Source organism: Ursus americanus, chromosome 9 (assembly GCF_024610735.1).
Source record: "Ursus americanus isolate L20-20 chromosome 9, mUrsAme1.1.p, whole genome shotgun sequence".
Taxonomy (NCBI): Eukaryota; Metazoa; Chordata; class Mammalia; order Carnivora; family Ursidae; genus Ursus; species Ursus americanus.
In genome coordinates this window covers 73,438,294-73,460,204 of record NC_142135.1, presented here as the reverse complement: position 1 = coordinate 73,460,204, position 21,911 = coordinate 73,438,294, and the positions used below count along the sequence as shown (strand labels likewise).

At 42.1% G+C, this 21,911-nt stretch overlaps 1 pseudogene; it reads left to right on the top strand.

Moving 5' to 3' along the window:
- The first annotated feature begins 5,865 nt into the window (after window positions 1-5,865).
- LOC123786758 (large ribosomal subunit protein uL23 pseudogene) lies at window positions 5,866-15,038 on the top strand (annotated as a pseudogene).
- The last annotated feature ends 6,873 nt before the right edge of the window (window positions 15,039-21,911 follow it).

Below are 21,911 nucleotides of genomic sequence, written 5' to 3'. Positions count from 1 at the left end.
AACCGGTGTTGACAAGCAGGAGTAGTGTCAGATAATGATTTCTGTTTGGTACCTAGAACCTTCTGGAATTTATGGATATCAGAGTGAATCACAAGAGAGACTTTGATTCTATTTTTTCTCTCAGAAGATGAAGGAGGGTTATGGCTGTGCCCCTCAGTGAATAGGCTATCTTATGCAATTGCCTGCATTATTGGGTTCATAAGCTCATTCTTCTATCCACAACCTGACTGGAAAACTTCACTCAGGTGATGGAATATATATTATGCTCCCATTGCCCAACAAATTCGGACCTAACTGACATAAGGGAAAGTTCAGTTCAACTATTTTTGTTTCCTTCCCCTTATCGAATTCATACTTGAGAAGTGTTCACAACAGAATTTAATTTCCAACACTTAAATCAGGTTGATAATTAACTCAAGGAACCCAGAAAGAATTCCTTTTGCAATGCGTTACCACAAATAGAGTTGTCGAGCTTACTAAAGCAGTAAACTTGCGTAAGTCACTCAACCCCTACCTGCATTGCTCACCTCTGTAGCCACTAGCCATACGTTGCTCTTTAAACGTAAACTGCAATTAGTTTAACCTAAAAACTTACTTCCTCAGTCACACTAGTCCCATTTCATGTGTTCAGTAGCTACATGTGGCTTGTAGCTACTGTATTGGGAAGACAGGTACATTTCCACTGTCATGGAAAGTTCCCTGGGACAGCACTGGTTTACAGCCTAAGTTTCATCATCTGAGGGGGGGGGGGTAACAGATAAGATACCGCACGTGGAAACACTTTGTACGTTGTGAAGTGTAACACAAACTGTGTCATTAGCCTTGACTTGTGATTTAGATGGCTACAGGGTGTATTCCAGATTTCCTAAAGCAAAGTTTTATGAAATAATCTGACTCCCTAGCATATGTGTCTGATAGTTTTATAAGTCAGCCCTGTTTCTCCCATTACAATCAGCAATGCTGAGCATTCACCTTTCCTGGGCAGAAAGAGATGGAAGCCCTGTCCACTCTAACTCCTGGTTTTCCAGAAGGTCCTCAAACAGCCAGCAGCTCCCACTGCACAAGCCCCAGGACTTCTCGGTAACGCTACACTTAGAGTATACTCTGAAGCAGCACAGTACCTGTGGAGTGCATAAAACTATCCTCCCCCTAACCCACTGTCACACAGAGACCCTAGCAGCTTCTGCCTCCACGTGCTTGGGAATTATGTGGTAGAGATGTATACTGGAAGAGTAGGGGCTTTGACCCTAAGACTGGGCTGGCTCTCACCTCTGTCACTTGACTATGGGACTTTGGCAAGTATGTTATCTTCCTTGAAGCAAAGTTTTTGTTTTCGTTTTCTTTAATTTGTGTAAATGGGGATAAGGCATTCACTTTGCAGAACTAAATGAGCTAATAGGCTTAGAATGTTTAGCAAAGTGCCTGGCACATATTACCTGGCACATAATAGATGCTATGATGAGCAGTAGACGTATTTACCCAAGAGCTTTCCTCAGTCCTGGGGGAAATGGTGTTTTTTCTTTCTCTTGAAAAGCAATGGAAGACTCTCAGATATTTCATTTCCAGATCTAGATCTGTCTAAACATCTGTGGGATGGGTCTAAACAGATTCAAGTAAAAGTGCCGGCAACAGTATGCATGTTGCAGTAAATCCTGTTGATTGTCCACCTAACAGCCACCCCCCCCTTTTCCCCCTTGATAACAGAATCTGGATTTTGTTTCTGTGTCTGGCATCCAGGGCTCCTTCCCCAGGTCCAGAGTGTTGAACCTTTTTTTTTTTAAAAGATTTTATTTATTTTGAGAGAGAGAGAGAGAGAGAGAGAGAACAAGCAGGGGGAGGGGCAAAGGAGAGGAAGAGGGAGAGAAGCAGATTCCCAGCTGAGCAGGGAGCCCAATGTGGGGCTTGATCTCATGACCCTGAGATCATGACCTGAACTGAAATCAAGAGTCAGCTTACCCAACCACCCAGGCACCCCCAGAGTGTTGAATCTTGATTGGTCCAAGCTATCAGGTTAATATTATTTGTATTAGAAGTGATTGATATAAGAAAGGTCATGTGACATAATCCTGATAAGTGAGACACAGAGGAAAGTGTTGGGGGGCAGATCAAAGAAAGATTTTTCTGTCCTTAAAAATGAAAGAAAAACAAATGGAAACATTGGACTCTGTCCTTTCCGTGTTTCTAAAGGAACATGGAAGTGAAATATGGCCCCTACAATTATGGACCTCTTCCAATAGACCTTTCACCACAAAAAATTAAAATAGAGTGTTGGTGGTGAGGAAAGTCTGGAGATTATTAATACTTTGCTAGGTTTTACTTTTTCATATTCTTTATGTGGTATATCATCCTTCTATGAACTCTGAATTAGAAATTTGATACTGTCTTCAGTATCAAATTTGATACTGCCTCTTTCCTTATCATTTACCCCTCATATCTGCAGAGTTGCCAAACTCTGGTTATATCATCTTGGCTTTTCAGTTTACCCAGGGTAATTTGGGTTTTAGGGAAACACTGGCTTATACTGTCTAACCAAATGAAATTGGTCTGAGACAGAAAGACCATATACTTTTTTCTAATGGGAGCTGTGTCTTTTCAGGAGGGTAGTCTACCAGGGAAGCTAAATCAAGGTCAAAAGGCTTCCTGGGGGATGGATGGGAACAGGAGACAAAGGTACCACAGCAATGGCCCAATATCTCCAGTGCCCTACATGGGTCTCCTGGTCTGGGTGGTCCTGCTCTTCCCACTGCTGAAGACTCACTGTCCCCACTCTCTCCACATCCTCCTGTAGCTGCCCTCTCAGCCCTTCTCATTATGGCAATGACAATGCAAAGATGTTAAGAACCCTCAGTAGACGTGAGGCTTTCTTCTTATAGGTAAGCATTTCTGATGATCTAAAAGGGTATTATCACTCTTCTGAAAATGCTCAACATCATGAAAGGCTGTGTTTTCTCCTGGCCCCCACAGCAGGATCTGCTCCTAATTCATCATGCCCATCTACCAGTCTTCCCCATGGGCTACTGGGCAGTTAATACACCTGTTAGCTGAGCTTCCTAGTAGAGTTGCCCCCAGAGGAGAAATGTTGCAGCAGGGGATGAGAGATTTTCTGTTGGCTGTGAGGCAGAGGATTTGGGCACATATAAAGGTCTGAAAAGCTCTGGTTCTACACTGAGCTCTTGAGTCTTCCACCCCAGCTGTGCAACTTTCTGTGTTATTGCTCTCATCTGACAAAGGACTGAGTTGCTGTAAGTGATTCCATCTTTATACCAAAAAACTTTGGCCCTTTCATCCAGATGAGACAAGAAAGAAATGAATAAAAGGGGAAAAAAGGTACAAGGGAGGGGAATAGAAAAGTCGGGAAAGAGAGCTTAGTGATGAAAAAGTGGTAAAGAAAGACAAAGAAAATAACCAGTTAGAGGCTTAAAAAGCAGGAAAGAAATAACCACAAACACTGTTAACCAAAAAATTTCAAATACAAATGGTCCGTGAAATAGGAACCAACCAACCAACCAAACAAAAAAACCCAAACAACTAGGGAGAAACCAAAGTGAAAATAGAGGTATAAAAAAGATTGATATATGTCAACTTGACTACTCTTACTAAAATAATTTTTTTGGCTGCATTTTAAGAATGAATTACTGCCTACTAACTAGTAAAATTTTCTGATACTACTAACATCGTAAGATAGCTTTCTTGCTATTATAAATGGCAGTTGCCTGCTATGCTTTTCATGATCCTTTTCCTTATAGAACATAGAATTTTATTCTTTTTTAAGATTTTAAAATCTATATTAGAGAGGGGGAGGGGCAGAGGGAGAGAGAGTCTTAAGCAGACTCTATGCTGAGTGTGGAGCCTGACTTGGGGCTCAATTCCATGACCCTGAGATCACAACCTGAGCCTAAACCAAGAGTCAGTTGCTTAACCCGGCTGCTCCACCCAGGCGTCCTAAATGTAGAATTTTAGAAGTGAAAAGGGGCTTGGAGAATATCTCATGTTTGACCATTTTAGAGAAAAGGAAACCTTAGCCTGAAGAAGGAACTTTCCCAGAATAATTTCCCAGTAGCCGGTAATGTAGGAAAACTAGGACTTGACCTTTCCTGAGCTGCGCTCAGAGCTGGTGCCCACTGAGGCCTCTTTTCTTCTAGGCCTCCCAGTTCCTGTCCCCCTAGCTGTTAAAATTTATTTGGCCTATGGCTCATTCTGATTGAGTCTTATGAATTTAAATTGGTATTAACAAACTACTAAATAAGTAACATTCTAACATGTGTATCAATTAGTATTTTAAAATTGATAAACATTTAATATGGTAATATGTTACAATTTCATAGCTAATATTTATAGAAATTTTACTATGTGCTAAGAACTGTGTTCAATATTTTACATGTATTAACTCACTTAATCCTTAAGTGAGTAAGAATATAACATGTGAAGGCTGGAATTATTGACAATTTAGCTAACATTTATAGAACTTTTACAATGTGTCAGGTATTGTCCTATTATGGGTTGAATTGTGTCCCCACAAAATTTATATGTTGAAGTTTAAATGTGCAACACCTCAGAATGTGACCTTATTTGGAAATAGGGTCATTGCTGATGTGATCAGTTAAGATGAAGTTATTAGGTTAGTCTTATATGACTGGTATCTTTATAGAAGGGGAAAATTTGGACACAGAAGCAGACACAAATATAGGGAAAGTGATGTGAAGACATGGGGGAGGATGACCATCTACACAACAAGGAGTAGAGGGCTGGAGCAGGTCCTTCTCTCCTGGCCCTCAGAAGGATCCAACCCTGCCCACACCTTGACTATGGACTTCTGGCCTCCAGAGCTGTGATACGATAGGATAAATTTCTCTTGTTTAATCTACACAGTTTGTGATACTTTGTTATAAGAGCCCTAACAAACTAATACACGTGCTAAATGTTTTGCAAATATTTTTTTTAAAGATTTTATTTATTTATTCGACAGAGAGAGAGACAGCCAGCGAGAGAGGGAACACAAGCAGAGGGAGTGGGAGAGGAAGAAGCAGGCTCCCAGTGGAGGAGCCTGACATGGGGCTCGATCCCAGAACTCCGGGATCACGCCCTGAGCCAAAGGCAGATGCTTAACCGCTGTGCCACCCAGGCGCCCCAATGTTTTGCAAATATTAATTCATGTAATCCTTACCATCAAACCTACAAGATATGGAAAATGGGGGGAAAAATTTAAGTACCATAGAAGGAAGCAGTCCACCTAATCCAGAAGGTGGAACATTACACAGGATAAGTGATATGGCTACTCCAACAAAACGTTGTGATTTAAAGAGAGAGAGAACTGTTATTATAGAATATAAGTGGCTTAAGGTGTGTCTGGGTGGCTCGCTGGGTTGAGTGACTGACTCCTGATTTTGGCTCAGGTCATGATCTCAGGGTTGTGAGATCACACCCCACCTCGGGCTCTCTGTGCTCAGTGGGGAGTCTGCTTCTCTCCTTCTCCCTTTCCCTCTGCCCCTCCCCTTGTGCATGTGTGCTTGCATGTTCTCTCTCTCTCTCTGGTAAATAAATAAAAGAAATAAATAGATTTGACCAGAGCCGAAGACAGACATTTAACTCATTGAGCCACCCAGGTGCCCCTAAAATAAATAAAATCTTTAAAAAAAGAAAAAAAAAAGAATACAAGTGGCTTAAGATACATGGCAACCACATTCAACATTTGGATCTTCTTGGCCTTCTAAGTGAATAAACCAACTGTAAAAATACATTTTTGAGACAATAAGGGAAATGAGCTATGGACTAGATATCAGAGGATGAAGAATTATTGTTATTTTTGCTAGGTGGGACAATGGCATGGTGGTGATATTAGAAAGTGTATACCCTAATTAGTCAGAGATGGGTGAAAACGGCCTGGGATTTGGTGTAAAGGTATTCAGGAAAAAAATGTTTGGGACAGGTAAGATACACATGATGGTTCATTCTACTATTGCCTCTACTTTAAAAAATATGTTTGAGGGGTGCCTGAGTGGCTCAGTTGGTTAAGCATCTGACTCTTGATTTTGGCTCAGGTCATGATCTCAGGGTCCTGGGATTGAGCCCCGCATTGGGCTTGGTGCTCAGTGGGGAGTCTGCTTGAGGGTTTTCTTTCTCCCGCTGCCTCCCCCCCCCCCCGTATGCGTGTGCAAGCTCTCTCTCTCTCTCAAATAAACAAATACATCTTTAAAAAAATTAAAAACAAAGGTTTGAAAATGTCCAAAATAAAAAGAAAAAAATCTATGGATCTTACTACGGCTATTTTACAATTGAAGTAAGTGAGGCTAAGAGAAGTTTAGTGAGTGCCTTGGAAGAGTGGAGCTGTGACCAATAAGTCTACTTACAGAGTGTAATTCCAAACAGATATGTAATAATATTAATATTTAATGAAAAAATGATGATACTTTCCTATTCATTCTATTCCAATCCTCTGAAATGTGCATCCCCATCTGGGTACATCCTCATTGGGTACATCCCTAGTCACCCCCATTACAGAGGTGGAAACAAAAATCAAAGATGATTTGGGTAAGGTCACATACTCACTACAGAATGTTGAAACCAAGAGTGGAATCCAGATTTCTTGACTTCTAGTGAAATGCAAATACCAGCTCACATGGCCCAAACTCTTCACATTTAAAAGGAAGGATGTAGGGCCAGGACTTCTGGACCATGGACAGTCACCCCTTGGTCAGCTCAATATAGAAAATGGAGGGAATGACTGCAGCCCAGACCCTAGCAGGGTGGCAAATGCCCCGCAAGTGCTAGCCTCTTTCACATAAGCAGTGTCACTTATCAGTTGGTGTGAAGAGAAAAATGTGGTTAGGGGCCCTCACAAAAAGCAGTTTTGAAGGCAAAATGGGCATCAGGAGGTTCTTACAATGTCATCAGATTCACACTCACAAAATTTCAACAGCTTGAGATAAAAGTGCATAGGTGGGATGTACTCAGGCCCTTCCTGGGAGGTGGCTTTACATTCCTGACCTTTTTCTTGGCAGTTGGGTTGTGGATGGTACACTCTCAGCCCTAACTTCTCAGAAGCAGCCTGCATTATCCATTAGGGCCTGTCCATCCAGTTCAAGTTCACAGTGATAAATCTCATAGCCTCCAAGGGTCCTCACAAAGCTGGGTGTGGTGTGCTGATAGCATGCATGATTAAGTGCTTTCCTGTGTCAAATATAGCTGTAATATACTACAAACAGGCAGTCGAGTTTTATACAAACTGATCTGGCTGCTATCAGCTGCTCTGACATTTTATACTAATACTTAAAATAAATCTAGAAACAGGAAAGAAAGTACAGAATTATTGTTTTAAGCAGCCTGTGTGAGCTTATCTTCAAAGTGGCAGAGGTTCTATTGTATTTAGAGAAACTGCTCACTCCACTGGCATAAAGGTTAGTAGCAAGACCGCCACCACCATGGAGAGCCAGTTTCCCACGTGAGTGGCCTCACAGCACAGTGCTTGTCCCTGGCCAAGGGCTCTGTCCAGTTTTCATTTTCCTTTTGCACACCTGAAGACCTTACAGTGCACCTGAAAGACACCTTTTAGAAGTAATTTAGAATTTTTCCTTAAAACAAACCAAGCCATTATGATGTTAAGGGTCATATTTAACGTCTGAAAGCATTTCCCCTTTTAAAATATTGGTCTCGGGGCGCCTGGGTGGCACAGCGGTTAAGCACCTGCCTTCGGCTCAGGGCGTGATCCCGGCGTTATGGGATCGAGCCCCACGTCAGGCTCTTCCGCTATGAGCCTGCTTCTTCCTCTCCCACTCCCCCTGCTGTGTTCCCTCTCTCGCTGGCTGTCTCTCTCTGTCAAATAAATAAATAAAATCTTTAAAAATAAAATAAAATAAAATAAAATATTGGTCTTGACCTCTATGTGCGGTGTCTTTGCATGTGTGTATCTCACAGCTGAAAACAAAAGGAAGCTGTGCTATTCTGGATTTTCTTTTTGTTTTTTTTTTTTTTTTTTTTTTGTTTTTTAAAGATTTTATTTATTTGACAGAGATAGAGACAGCCAGCGAGAGAGGGAACACAAGCAGGGGGAGTGGGAGAGGAAGAAGCAGGCTCCCAGCAGAGGAGCCCGATGTGGGACTCGATCCCAGAACGCCGGGATCACGCCCTGAGCCGAAGGCAGATGCTTTAACGACTGCGCTACCCAGGCGCCCCCTGGATTTTCTTTTTGGAATGAGAGTCTGAGGGAGAAGTGCCCCATGAAACAGAAAGCTGTTTTTTTTGTTTTGTTTTTTTTTCCTAAAGATTTTGTTTATTTATTGGACAAAGAGAGAATGAGTAGGGGGAGGAGCAGAGAGGGAGGGACAAGCAGACTCTGTGCTGAGCATGGAGCCTGACGTGGGGCTCTATTTCATGACCCTGAGATCACGACTTGAACCGAAATCAGGAGTCAGATGCCCAACCAACTGAGCCACCCGGGTGCCCCAGAAACCTAAAAATCATGTCACTCATCCAGTAATTCTCAACTCTGGTGAAGCATTAGAATCAGTTGGGGAGCTTTTAAAGCTATTGATGCCAAGGACCCATTTACCAGAGTCCAATTTAAAAATTTTGGAAATTTCTAGGGGCATTGATATATTTAAAAATCTCTGTAGGTGATTCCAATGGGCAGCAGGGTGGAAAAACCATTTATTTATTCCAGTGAATCATTAAACAGAACTGGCCTCTAAGGGCCAGAAAAGAGGGCTGCTGGGGTCTCCTAGAAAGTGCGACGGCACTACCAGGCTGAGACCAAGTGCTCCATTCAGCAGTCTTTATTTGACACTATAACTTATTGGTACCCTGAAATAAATCTACAAATGGACTGAATGCTAAATACATACTTAAATTTGCAATCTTAGGGCTGGATCTCTTGCTCATAGCTTTATTTCATAATCCAAATTATTATTTTTCTGTAGACATAATAATAAAAGGATTTTCTTTTTATTTTCTCATTTCTGGAAACTCTATATCTTGGTTCCTCCTTCCTCTCTCAAAACAACTTTGCATAGGTTTGAGTTATGAAAGACTTTAGAAAACCTATGCTCATTTTCACTTTGTAAAGTTGAATCAATAACTAAAAATAACATGGCACAGGTAGTACAGAGAAGAACTGAATTAAGTTGGGTGGCTTCACATTGAGTATTACTTCTGATTTTATTTGAAGAATATGAAAGCCTGTTATTCTTTCTGTGCTAATATCCTCATTTTTGGTGAACACTTTCAGGATTTTCAATCAAGTATGTAATATATACAATATGTGATTATGGAGATTACACCTCCAGGATTTTCTGGGATACTCCTGTTTTAAATACCCTTTCTTTATTTTCATATAAAAGTAAAAAGGACCTAGAAATTTCAATATTTTGGTATCCAAATCATGTCTCAGAGATTATACTTGAAGGGCTATACAAATTTATGGGAAGCTCATGTGTTCCAATTTTTGGTTTGGTGAAGATGGTTATTCTTCTGGAATGGTCATTCTGGAGAAGAATGGTCATCCATGAGGCTGATGGAACCTGTTCAGGGCCCTAAGATGTAGATGTGGGTCACTACTTGCCTGGAGATGGTAACTCCTACTCTCCTAATCTGTCTACTCACCTGTGGGGAGTAAGTGACTCCTGTGGCCAGCATGACAGCACAGTGCAGAGGCCCAAAAGCTGCTCTTGTCTGCATGTCCCAGCTAGCACATCCTATAAACAGTAGCGGGAGCCAATGAGGCTGCTTGTGATAGACATGAGCCACTCTTAATTTTTCATTCCCTTTGGTCATGTAGCTGTCTCCACTCCCTGACTCTTCCCATATCACTTCTTCTACTATCTCAACCCCACCTTCTCTGTGCTCTGGAGCCTTACTGTATCTGGAATTAGGCCTGGCCAGACAGTATGGCAGCAGCCTTTTCACTGTCTTTCTTGCTTCACTGTTGTTTTGCCATTCCCTATTCACCACCAGCAGCATCTGACCATGTTCCTCTGATCATTAAAAAACGGAAAATTTACCTCACTACCTCCTCTATCTACCTTCCAGTACCAGCCCTCAGGCTCATCCCTGGCCTTTCTTTGGGCTCACTCTTTGCACTCCAAGATACCGGTTCTGAAATGTGGCCACACACAAGATCACAGATGTTTGTGTCCTTACCCCAGAAGTCCTGTTCATTAATCTGGGGTGCAACGTGAGCATGGGATCCTCCCTAAGCTCTTCTGGTGATTCTGATGGGCAGCCAATTTGGAGAACCTCTGCTCAGTGTTTGTCAGCTCCTTGCATGTTGGCTTCTCTCCTGGCTTTTGCTCCCTTGGCCTGAATGTCCTCTCCCACCCACTTCTTTTGGAAATTTGTCTACACTTACTTACAAGAGGAGGCTATCAGAGAGTTCAGTGTTAGCTGTGGGGTAAGGCAGCCAACGGGAAATTCAAGGGAGAGTCCGCACTTAAGAGGGCCAGCAAGTCATCATTTTATAAGAATATGAGAGGAAAGACGTTAGGTGGAGAAAGGCCCTCCCTCATGGAAAATGGCCTTTGTCTTTCAGTCTGGCTGGCTGTGATTCCAGACCATGTTCTCTAATACAAAGTAAGATTGGAAATGAGATACTTTGGAGACCCTGGAGGCCATTCCATTCCTGAACTTCTGTGTCCTCTATGAATTCTTTGTACAGCTTGTGTACTTACACTCAATGTTCCTCACCGCCCCCCTCCCCCCAAGTATTACAGAGAGGCAGAGTGCTCAGGCCTCCAGGTCTGAGGTGCTGTTGGGGGTGGGAGGAGTGGAGACAGGCAGTGGTTGTTAATACATCTTCAGGACCTGACCAACACAATGATCATTCCCCAAAGGTAGGAACACAGATTGGCTTTGATCTCCCCATTCTACTTGTACAATAAATACAGATTCAGTGGATTAAAGCAGCTTGAAACTGATTGTTGCCTTCAACAATCTAATTATATTTCATACTTTCCCTCCCCTCACAAGCATCTTTGACATTGTCTTCTTCTGATTTGGGCAAGAACTTACAGATTTTACTTTGGAGGACTATAAAGGAAATTTAAACAAAAACCCAAATTCATGTCAATAAAGGAAAATTTTAGGTTAGTCCTAGCCCCAGTCTCATATAACACACTGAGTGCTATATGCAATCCCTGGTGTTCACAGAGGAGACACCATTCAAACTGCTATGAATTTTAGATACCATGAATAATAGCAAAGAACTTGAGGCATGGATTAATTCCAATCCTAGTTCTACTATTTACCAGCGTGTGACCCTAAGCTCATTCCCAACCTCTCTGTGCTCCAATTTCCTCATTTCAAATATGGATATGATAATATCCAGAGGTTGGTGTGAGGTGTAACACAGTGATTCCTTGTGAAGAGCTTACCTGGCACTTGGTAGTAAATGTTGATTTAATAAATGTAACTTTAAAAAAGTGGTTAGGATTTAGTTTTTTCTTTTTTTAAAGATTTATTTATTTATTTCAGAGAGAGAGAAAGTGAGTGGGTGTGGGGAGGGGCAGAGGCAGAGGGAGAGAGAAAGAAACTTTAGCAGACTCTGCTCTGAGCAGGGATCCCCACTCGGGGCTCAATCCCAGGGCCCTGAGATCACAACCAGAGCAGAAACTGAGACTCAGATGTTTAACCGACTGTGCCATCCAGGGGCCCCAGATCTAGTTTGTTTGTGGACAGGCTTCATCTTGTCATTAATAGCACCACTATCTTTAGATAGGTTAAACAGTTCCCATAAGTTAAAGATAGCACAAGAAAAAAAGGCACACTGTCCAAATTTAGGTCCCCGTGTAACTACAGACTGTGTTTGATCAGTACAACCTTCAAAACATTTTAGCATTTTAGACCTAGAAGTGACATCACAGGTCCTGTCCCCTCATTAAAAGGTAAATTTCAGGGGTGCTCTGGGTGGCTCAGTGCATTAAGTGTCTGCCTTCAATTCAAGTCATGATCTCAGGATCCTGGGATTGAGCCCCAGGATGGGCTCCCTGCTCAGTGGGGAGTCTGCTTCTCCCTCTCCCTCTGCACACCCCCCCACCCAGCTCGTGCTCTCTCTCTCTCTCTTAAAAAAAAAAGAAGGTAAATTTCAAGCTACAGTGCGGTCCAGTGACTCAGATTCTCAGAGCTGGCTTGGCAGCAGAGCCGTGATGAGCTTTTCAGGTTTTCATAGGACACCAGCTTTCCAAACTGCATCGGACATGACTTCCTTGATCACATTAGAACAGGTGCTAATTTATCCCATCTTGCCATTTCTGTCTTACAGTACTTAAATTAATTGGATGTCAGAAACATGTATCACTTCTGAAAGGACAAGTTTGCACCAAAAATATAGGAGATCGTTTTTGTCAGAACACCTTTGCTGTTCTGCATCTGAACAGTTGCCCCCTGAACTTGGGTGTAACTTGCAGAGGTAAAGCATGAGGACTTATAGTGTAAGGAGAAGAATCAATGTGTTAGGGATGAAGGTATTGCACAGTTATTCCCAAAGAATGGACCTGCAAGTTTGTAGGATTGAACTAAACCAATATCCTAAATTCTTACTTAAAAAGAGAAAGAATGAGCTTTTTCACCTTGTGGGTATACTTACGGTGGATAGTGCCATCTCTTTATTGTTTACTAAGAGGGTAAGGGGGCTTGGAATGAAGTCAGTACTAAGCAAGCAACATGGGCAGAGCTGGATAACATCAAAACTACTCAGAAAAATATTTCCCCAAAAAGAAAGGAATTCATCAAAAGGAAGAATTGGGTAACTTTAAGGTATTTAATGTTATTTCCTCCTCTGCTTCTCACCCCTAGCTCTTCTTTTTAATCAACTCAGAAATAAGAAGTGCTGGATGATGACCAAGCATATAACCAAACTGGGCTACTCACCTACCTGTTGTGGGTTTTTTGGTCTTTTTTTTTTTTTAAACACAGTCACACACCAAGGTAAGTTTTAATGCCTCTTGTCTCTAATCACATCATCTACACTGACAGCTTCCTAGTATGTGAAATATCTGGGTCTAGCAGCCATGAGCCTCGTGTATAATCCAGACCCCACCTGTGAGGGTACCTCCTTAGTCCGAATTTCACCAAATGCCTTTGCGGTGAATCAGTTGCAGTCTCCACAAGCAGAAGGGAGGGGCATGGGTGGTGCACTGATGACATTGTTCAGAGATAGACGTTGATTAGATGGCCCCTAGCACTGGGGGTCAATCTGTCCGGGTTTAGAGGATTGCTCTGCTGCGACACCACCTGTAGAGCGGGACAATGCTTAATAAAACTTAGAACTGCAGCCTTAAACTGGACAGAACCTAAACAGATAACCTTTGGGAAGATCCTTAACCTGAGTCCCTCAGTACCTGCAAGGAAGTCACTGTAAGATTAGAAAATGTAATTACATCTGATAAAGTGATTGCCAAGACATTGTTTGAAGAGGAGGCTTTATCAGCCCTATTGTATGAAGGTTAATGGAGACCTGGATCTCCAGCCACTGGTCTCTCACCTCCAATAGAAAGAAATCTGATTATATCAGAAGGTTGAGAAAGTAGCTCAACAGTCCTTAGAATTCCAACACTTCACAGTTTACTCCATTTGGTATAAGCTAGCCATGGAATTGCACGAATCTGAACCCACATTACTGTGAGATCTGTCTGAGGATGTGAGACCCTCTAGACTGGCTATAGGTTCACAGGTGCCCCTCTGTGCTCCTCCCTACCTGAGCACATGCTTGCAGAGCCCTGAATTCATTATGTTACAGTTCCGTTTCTCTGGCTTTCTCCCCCATGGAGATGGAAAGACCCTTAAAAGACAGGCACTCACTTATTTTGTATTCCAGAGCCTAGCACAGATTTTATGAGTCAATTCCCATATGGCTGCTGATGTGAATCAAACCTGCTCAGAAAAATCTTGGATTTTCCCATTGGTGAATATTGGAGAGGTGGGCAAGGGTTGAGTGGACCTGAGGAATCCATGAGGACTTCTCCAACCGCCCCCCCCCCCCCGACCCCTCACTGCCCCTATGGATGGTTGATTATTTACTAAGCTCTTGGGGGAGAAGGAGGAACAGGGTGGGTGGGGGCAGAAGGAGGGAGAAAATCCCCTAGTGAAAGGCTATTGTTTACTCCATTTTTGAACTGGATGGAATCATCTAATCCCAAATCCTCATTTCACAGATGGGGAAATGGAACTCAAAGGAGTCATATGGAAGGATTATAACTTATTATTTTTTTACTATATCATGACGAAGTTTCCAGCTGACATTCAGTCACGCATACCACCTAAGTATTCACTGAGGCTGGTGAAGGGAATGCGGTGTTTACTTAGATAGCATACATATTTCTATTTGCTTACAATCAGAGAGGAAAAAGGATAGCACTTTAATGAATCAGGCGATAGGCTATAGATCTAAAGAATTGGAACCCAGAGGATCTTAAAAATACATAATGTGCTAGATGCATAAAAAAGAGACATTTTAAGTTAAGAAGATCATAATATAACTTAGAAAATGTTACTAAAGTCTTGTTCATCCAAATTAGGTTTGATCAGAAATCCCTTTCACAAAGATGGCACTGAAGGTGAAGAGGAAGGCCCTACCCCTCCCAAAGCCGAAGCCAAAGCAAAGGCTTTGAAGGCCCAGAAAGTGCTGTTGAAAGGCATCCACAGTCATAGACAAAAGAAGATCCACACATCACTTACCTTCCGACAGCCCAAGACACTGCATCTCTGAAGCCAGCCCAAATATCCTTGAAAGAATGCGCCCAGGAGAAACAAGCTTGACCACTATGCCATCTTCAAGTTCCCCCTGACCACCAAGGCAGCCATAAAGAAAACAGAAGACAACAATATACTTGTGTTCATTGTGGATGTCACGGCCAACAAGCTCCAGATCAAACAAGCTGTGAAAAAGCTCTATGAGGTGGCCAAGATTAACACCCTGATCAGGCCTGATGGAGAGAAGGCATATGTCTAACTGGCTCCTGACTATGATGCTTTGGATGCTGCCAACAAAACTGGGATCATCTAATTGAGAAACCGAGTCCAGAAAAAAATACACATTTTTTTCACCAAAAAAAAATTTAGATTTGATCAAATGGTCCTAACAGGAGAATTATGTATTACGGTTTGTACTTCAGCTCCCTCTGCCTATTTCCACCTTTTCCACAGAGCTGAGTCCTAATGGGCCCGATTAGATCTGATTAGGTGTATCAGTAGGTCTCCTATCACCCCAACCCCCAAAGAGGAAAGGAAGAAATACAACTTCAGCAAATGTGGAAAGCAGTTCTCAACTTTCAACCAGTCAGTGTATAAAAGGAGGGGTTGTTAAGAAGAGGTCCACCTGTTAAATAGATCCTGGAAGAAGTATGCCATGCGTGCAAGCTCAAGGACCATCCTCCCCTGAATATTTGTTATGAACACAAGATACAAATAACTTACTTGTCTATAGCACTTTTACCAGCACTAGGTCTCTTTGCTCTTCAACAATATCCTAGTGAGGATGATAGGACAGCTACACCCTCATTTTATAGATGGAGGATGGGGTACAAGAGGGAGGTTGAGCAGTCAGCCTATGGTCACCTAAGAAAGGGGAATGTCAAGGCTGGGATGCCTTTCTTCCAATTATACTTCACAGGCTCCATCACCGGGAATAGAAATACATTTCTGTAACTCATCCCTTTTTGAAGGAATCAGCCCAAAATACCCCAAGACCCAGCCTCTTTTTTCTGTGAAGCGCCAAGTCCAGCAGGCATTCTTGCCTTGTGTCTTGAATCAAGGTCAGTGCATACCAAGATCCTCTGACTCCGATAGGGATGAAAGAACAAAAGGCACAACCACAGAACACGTTGGTTATGACATTTCTTGGAAATGTCTGCATTTTCATTTCTTTGCTTCTCTGTGGAAACCATCAGTAAGCAACGTAAAACCTCCCTCCCCGTAAGAAGGCAGCATCCTTCTCCGTCTCGGAGGTGAGATATGAAGTAGATGATTTCCAGGCAACTTCCCATGATGACAGCACCTGATTAACCATTCCCAGGTGGCTGGTTCTCCTGTCCTTGTGCAGTCGGTGGCAATACAAAGATGTCACATGACCCAGAAATTTGTGTGCATTGAGAACACTTGGTAGACATATGGTTGTTGTTTTAGTCCTGGGATTTTAGAATCCACTTAGCATTAGCACCCATTCCAGGCTTCTTTAAAGCAAAACAGCTTCTTGCAGTTGAAGTTGGTCTTTAAATTCCTTTTAAAATGAAAACATTAAATCATCCACTAATTTGCATAAAACTCGTCAAAGCATCTTCCGCCTGTGTGAAACATTCTTAATAATTCCAAAGGTGGCTTTGCAGATAAGCAGTGGGCCCTAAGCTGGCAATTGCAGGCATAGTTATTCCCATGTCATCTCTCCGGAAATACGTGCTATAGTCTTTACACTTAATAAAAATCAGAGCAAGGTCAAAAGATTTTTAGCGTCCTCAAATCAGACTAGGAGCCTGTAAACCATCCTTACTTACACGGCCAGCGGGGTGGCAGCCCAGGCAGTGAGAGCAGAACCGTCCTCAGGGGTACAGTCCTGGAGACTGAAAATGAAGGGAAAACTGGGATTTAACCAGCTTGTCTTTGCATTTGCCACAATGGGACATTGTTAGGCCCGGGCTCCATGAAACAATAGACTTCGATAGGACATAATACCCATTTAGGACAGGTTTGCATCCTACCTCTTCAAGCACGCTGAGCTCCCTTTCAATTTGCTCTTGCTGCACACAATGCATGTGTAACAGATTATTTGTCCTCACTCTCTTCCTGTTCTCCCTCCCCCGTGTCTTTCCTTCTGTGTTAGACTTCCAGTAAGTGCAGGGTGATTTTGGTCTCTTGAAATGCTGGGTGATTTTTCATGCGACTCTGCTGCTGAAACACACAGCATTGCTTTCCCTGGTCATTTAAATGAGGTGGGTGCCTTGCATGAGTGGATTTTAAGGGCTGGTCTGTCGAAATGTGTTTATACCCCAATTTCTCCAAGTATGAAATCAGCTCTCAGATAAAATTCTTGGCCGCATTAGATGAAGAATCCACCATTTGTTAACAAACGGCCATTCTCATTTTTAAGGTGGAATGTGTTACAAATATAAAACATCAAAGCCTTCGTAATTTTTCCAAAGAATATAATCAGCAAAGAGAAAAATGAAACGGAACAGAACTGTGCTCATAAAGAGGCTTGTTGTAGCATAAACTTGAATATAATGTTCATATCTAGTGTTTTCAAACTCTTATAAGGTGGTCAGTTCTGGAGCTACTTTATAGGGTAATGTGAGAACTCCTCTGGTAAATGAATAATGTCACATAGGAAATTAGAGTGTGACTAGTTTATTCCATGACAGAAACTAGGAGAAACCATATCTGCATGTGGACAAAGACTGCAAGGTAATAGGTAACAACAAAAATAGCTGTAGTAAGAAGGGGAATTCTGATCCTTTTTTAAAAATTAAGTTTTTATTTAAATTCCAGTTTGTTAACATACAGTGTTATATTAGTATCAGGTGTACAATATGGTAATTCTACACGTCCATACAATACCTGGTGCTCACGACAAGTGCCCTCCTTTTTTTTTTTTTAAGATTTTATTTATTTATTTGACAGAGAGACAGCCAGCGAGAGAGGGAACACAAGCAGGGGGAGTGGGAGAGGAAGAAGCAGGCTCCCAGCAGAGGAGCCCGATGTGGGACTCGAACCCGGAACACAAGGATCACGCCCTGAGCCAGGGACAGACGCTTAACTACTGCACTACCCAGGCGCCCCGACAAGTGCCCTCCTTAATCCCCAACACCAATGTCACCCATCCCCCCTTAAGTAGTTCTCTCTAGTTAAGAGTCTGTTTCTTCATTCGTCTCTCTCTCTTTTTTCCCCTTTGCTCATTTGCTTTGTTTCTTAAAGAGAATTATGACTCTTTAAAATCTTTATTTTTAACCTTTTAAATTATTTTATTAACAAAAACGTTCCATGAGAATAGGGCAATTCCTGTGGGAATGATAATTTGTTCTTTGGATCTGGAATATAGTTTATTGTACAGGCATCCTTTGCCTTGCTATTCCAAGTTAACTTTGAAGTAATCACCAAGAACTTCTGGAAAGCACAGTGAGGTGCCCTGGAACTAGGATTACTATTAGTCTTCCTGTGAAGTTGTTATAAAGGGTAAAGGAGAAAATTAACAAGTCAGTCCATTATCTCCCACCCAGTGAGTATTAGATACTCATTTTAGAGCGGGGTGGGGTCAGATGTTAATTAAATTACTCAAGGTCACTTGGTGAGGAAATAAATAGGCTAAGAGTTCGAGCCCTAGTCTAGGCTCCAGAGGCCATATTCTTCCCTTTATATCACCATGCTGCCCAAAATATGTTTGCTAAGAGCACACCTTCCTATTTCCCAAATGGAACACAACTCCATTAGACCAGAGAGGAATATTTCACCGCTAGGGCAGTGAATGCCAGGATGGGTAATAACCAAGGGTACTTCTCGTGCTTCTTTTCATGTATTTAAATATATTTCAGATACTCTTATTTGATGTCCACAGCATAGCTATCTCCATTTCCAGTGGGAACTGAGGCAGAGAGAAGTTAGCCACTTCTGCTGGATTATACAATTTGTAAGCAGCAGAACTGAGATTTGAATGTCTGGCCCCAGAACACTGTAGGTGCTAAAAAACATACCTGCAAAGTACATTTTCCACTATTCTTGGATCTAAGGCAAACCAGAAGGGAAAGATATAATCAAGAAACATAAAGAAAAAAAAAAAAAGAAAAGATGTCCTTAGTTTTTTTTTTTTTAAACTCTGGTCCACGGAAGAAGGTGTTAAAGGGTGGATTTTCTGAGGGAAGTGCCTGACTTATCAGGGAGATAAGCTAATTGTGGCTTCCCTTGTGATTGAAGCTTACCTCCCCCCCCCCCAGCTCTCTCAGTAACTAGTAGAAATGCAAGGTTACTCTTCCCCCACCTCTTCCCCAGGAAAAACCAATTCCCTTATTTCCATCCTTTTGTAGATCTTGCGCCTTTAAAGCTCTGTTCTACTCTTAAATGAAAAGAACTGGATGCCTGTGGAGGAGGATGGCACGCCTTTTGCCTGAGATCCATAATTGGAATAGGTTTCATATATGAGCCCACACATAGCACACACACACACACACACACACACACACACACACACACACACATGCTCAACTGCAACAAAGTTTCATGAAACATAATTTATTCTTATCCACTCCAATACATGTTTGATTGAAAGAATTCTGATTACAACTGTCTCACTAGACTGCAGGACCACAGATTGGAAAACTCTGGGTAGGAATCCTAACTTCAGCTTCTCCCAGAGAGTTCTGGAAGAGTGTCCTCCAACATGCACTTCTGGAATATCCTCTGCACTGTCATAATCTCCTGGCTCTTTATCCAGTTAGTCAAGCTGGATTTGACTCTGCGATGTTCTACCATAACAAGTATCTTCCCAATCAGGCTCAAAAGCTCGGAAAGGCTGGCTGAGAAGCTTCTTCAGGGCAGAGGGAATTTCCCTTTTTCCTTTCTGTTTTCTCTCCATCGAATACTTGTTGAATTAACAGTTGGCCTTTGAGCCTGTTAAATATAGGGTGTGAGGATCCTGGTGAAGCTTTCTGCTGTTGGTAGGTACAAACCCTATGTTCAGGGAAATGGGGAAGTAAGGAGAACATGTGAAACCATGAGCTCACACTTGATGTTAGCTGCACACTCACCTCTCTTAGCCTCCTGCAAGGAAGGAAGCTGAAGTGTTCTCCTTGGATGGAAATGAGAAGCCTTCAGTACATTAACTAGTGCTTTCACGTCCCGCAAGGATACAGGTTGTCTCTCATTTGCCTTGTCGCTAGGGAGTACGTGCTCACTAAGGAAGGAGTCTTGTGTTGTAGGAATACATGAACCATTTGTTAAATAAGTTGATCTGTTGACCAAGCAGATAGGAGTGCAAATAGTACTGAATGATCAACACTGGTTAGCAATATGGAAGCATAAGGAACATTTCAGAGCTGGAAGGTCCTTAGGATCACCTGATTCCAGATGTGTGGTAGATATGAGGAAGCCCAAGTTCAGGGAGTAAGCTCTCCAAGATCCTCTAGGGGAAAACTGGGGGTTCTTTCCCTTTTACTGATGCCGTCTATACTCCCTGGATTTTCTTCTTCTGATTCTGCACTTTATCCCGCTAAGAACACAACATTGTCACAGGATGAGTCCCAGCTTCTGTTTGGAATATACGGTTACGTTCTAGCTATTTTTGAGAAAGAAAGGAAAGGAGAGGTTAGGAGGAGACACATACTTGTAACAGTATTAAGTTAACAGTATACACACTAAAAAGCTTTCAAAGTTCCTACCTCCCAGGTAGAATCAATCATCTTTACTTCTGTGCTGTTACTGGGCAGAACTTCCAACTCTGTGGTTCACTGTTTGATTTTTTTGTTTGTTTGTTTAGATTTTATTTATTTCTGTGCGTGCACACTCACGAGAGAGAGAGATAGATAGAGAGAGAGAGAGAGCAAGTGTATGAGTGGGCGGTAGGGGCAGAGGGAGAAGCAGATTTCCAGTTGAGCAGCCAGCCTGATGTGGGACTCGATCCCAGGACTCTGGGATCACGACCTGAGCGAAGGCAGACGCTCAACTGACTGAGCCACCCAGGCGCCCCCCACTGTTTGATTTTAAAATGAGACACAAAGAATGTATACCTATAGGGCAAGAAACAGAGTATTTGGAAAAACAGAATATTTGGAGTATTTATTTGGAATAAGTAGTTCCAGAACACTAAACATATATTCATTCATTTGTTCGTTCATTCATTCATTCATTACACAAATATGCCAGGGAGTGGAAACGTGAAATGAAAAAATGACACATTTTCTTACTGAGAGCACAGTAGGTAAACAGTTGATTACAACATAGTAATGGCCATGATGGAGGTGTGGATACCAACATAGCATTGTGGGATTTCATGGAGGGGTAACAAATCTGTCTGGGATAGTCATAGGAAGGTTCAAAAAAAGGTGACATTAAAACTTTGACATAATCGTACAGAAAATCAAAAAGACTTCACAAAATAACTGTTAGAACTAAGAAGTAAATTTAAAGTTGTAGGATATAAGGTCGATATGAAAAATGTATTCTTTTAAAAATTTTTTTAAAGATTTTATTTATTTATTTGAGAGAGAGCAAGAGAGCACAAGTGAGGGGGAGGGGCAGAGGGACAAGCAGATTTCCTGCTGAGCAGGGAGCTGAACTCAGGCTATACTCCAGGACACTGGGATCATGATCTGAGCCAAAGGCAGTTGCTTAATGGATTGAGCCACCCAGGTGTCCCTGAAAAATGTATTTCTATATACTGACAACAACAAAAATAAAACAATGAAATTAAATTATACCCTTTACTCCATGCTAAGAACTAAAACAGCATTGCAGAGAGACATTAATGAAGACATAGATGAGTGGAAAGATAACCATATTTTTGATTGGAAGATTCAATTTTATTAAAAAAGATATCAATTATCTCCAAATTGATTTATCGATTCAGTGCAATACCAATCAAACTCCACTAGTTTTATTATTTCTTAGTGTTTATTTTTCGACAGTCACACATCTGCCTTTATTGTGAGCAGCATATGGGACACCTCCCACAATAGTTAAAAAATTAAGGGGCGCCTGGGTGGCTCAGTCAGTCAAGCATCTGCCTTCGGCTCAGGTCATGATCCTGAGGCCCTGGGATTGAGTCCCATATCAAGCTCCTTGCTCAGCAGGGAGTCTGCTTCTCCCTCTCCCTTTGCCCCTCCCCCTCCCCCCTTGTGCTTTCTTGTGCGTGCGCTTTCTCTCTCTCAAATAAATAAGCAACATTTAAAAAAAATTAATTTAAAAAAGCAGGGATTCGTGGAAGCCACCCATTTGGAACCGTTGGGGCC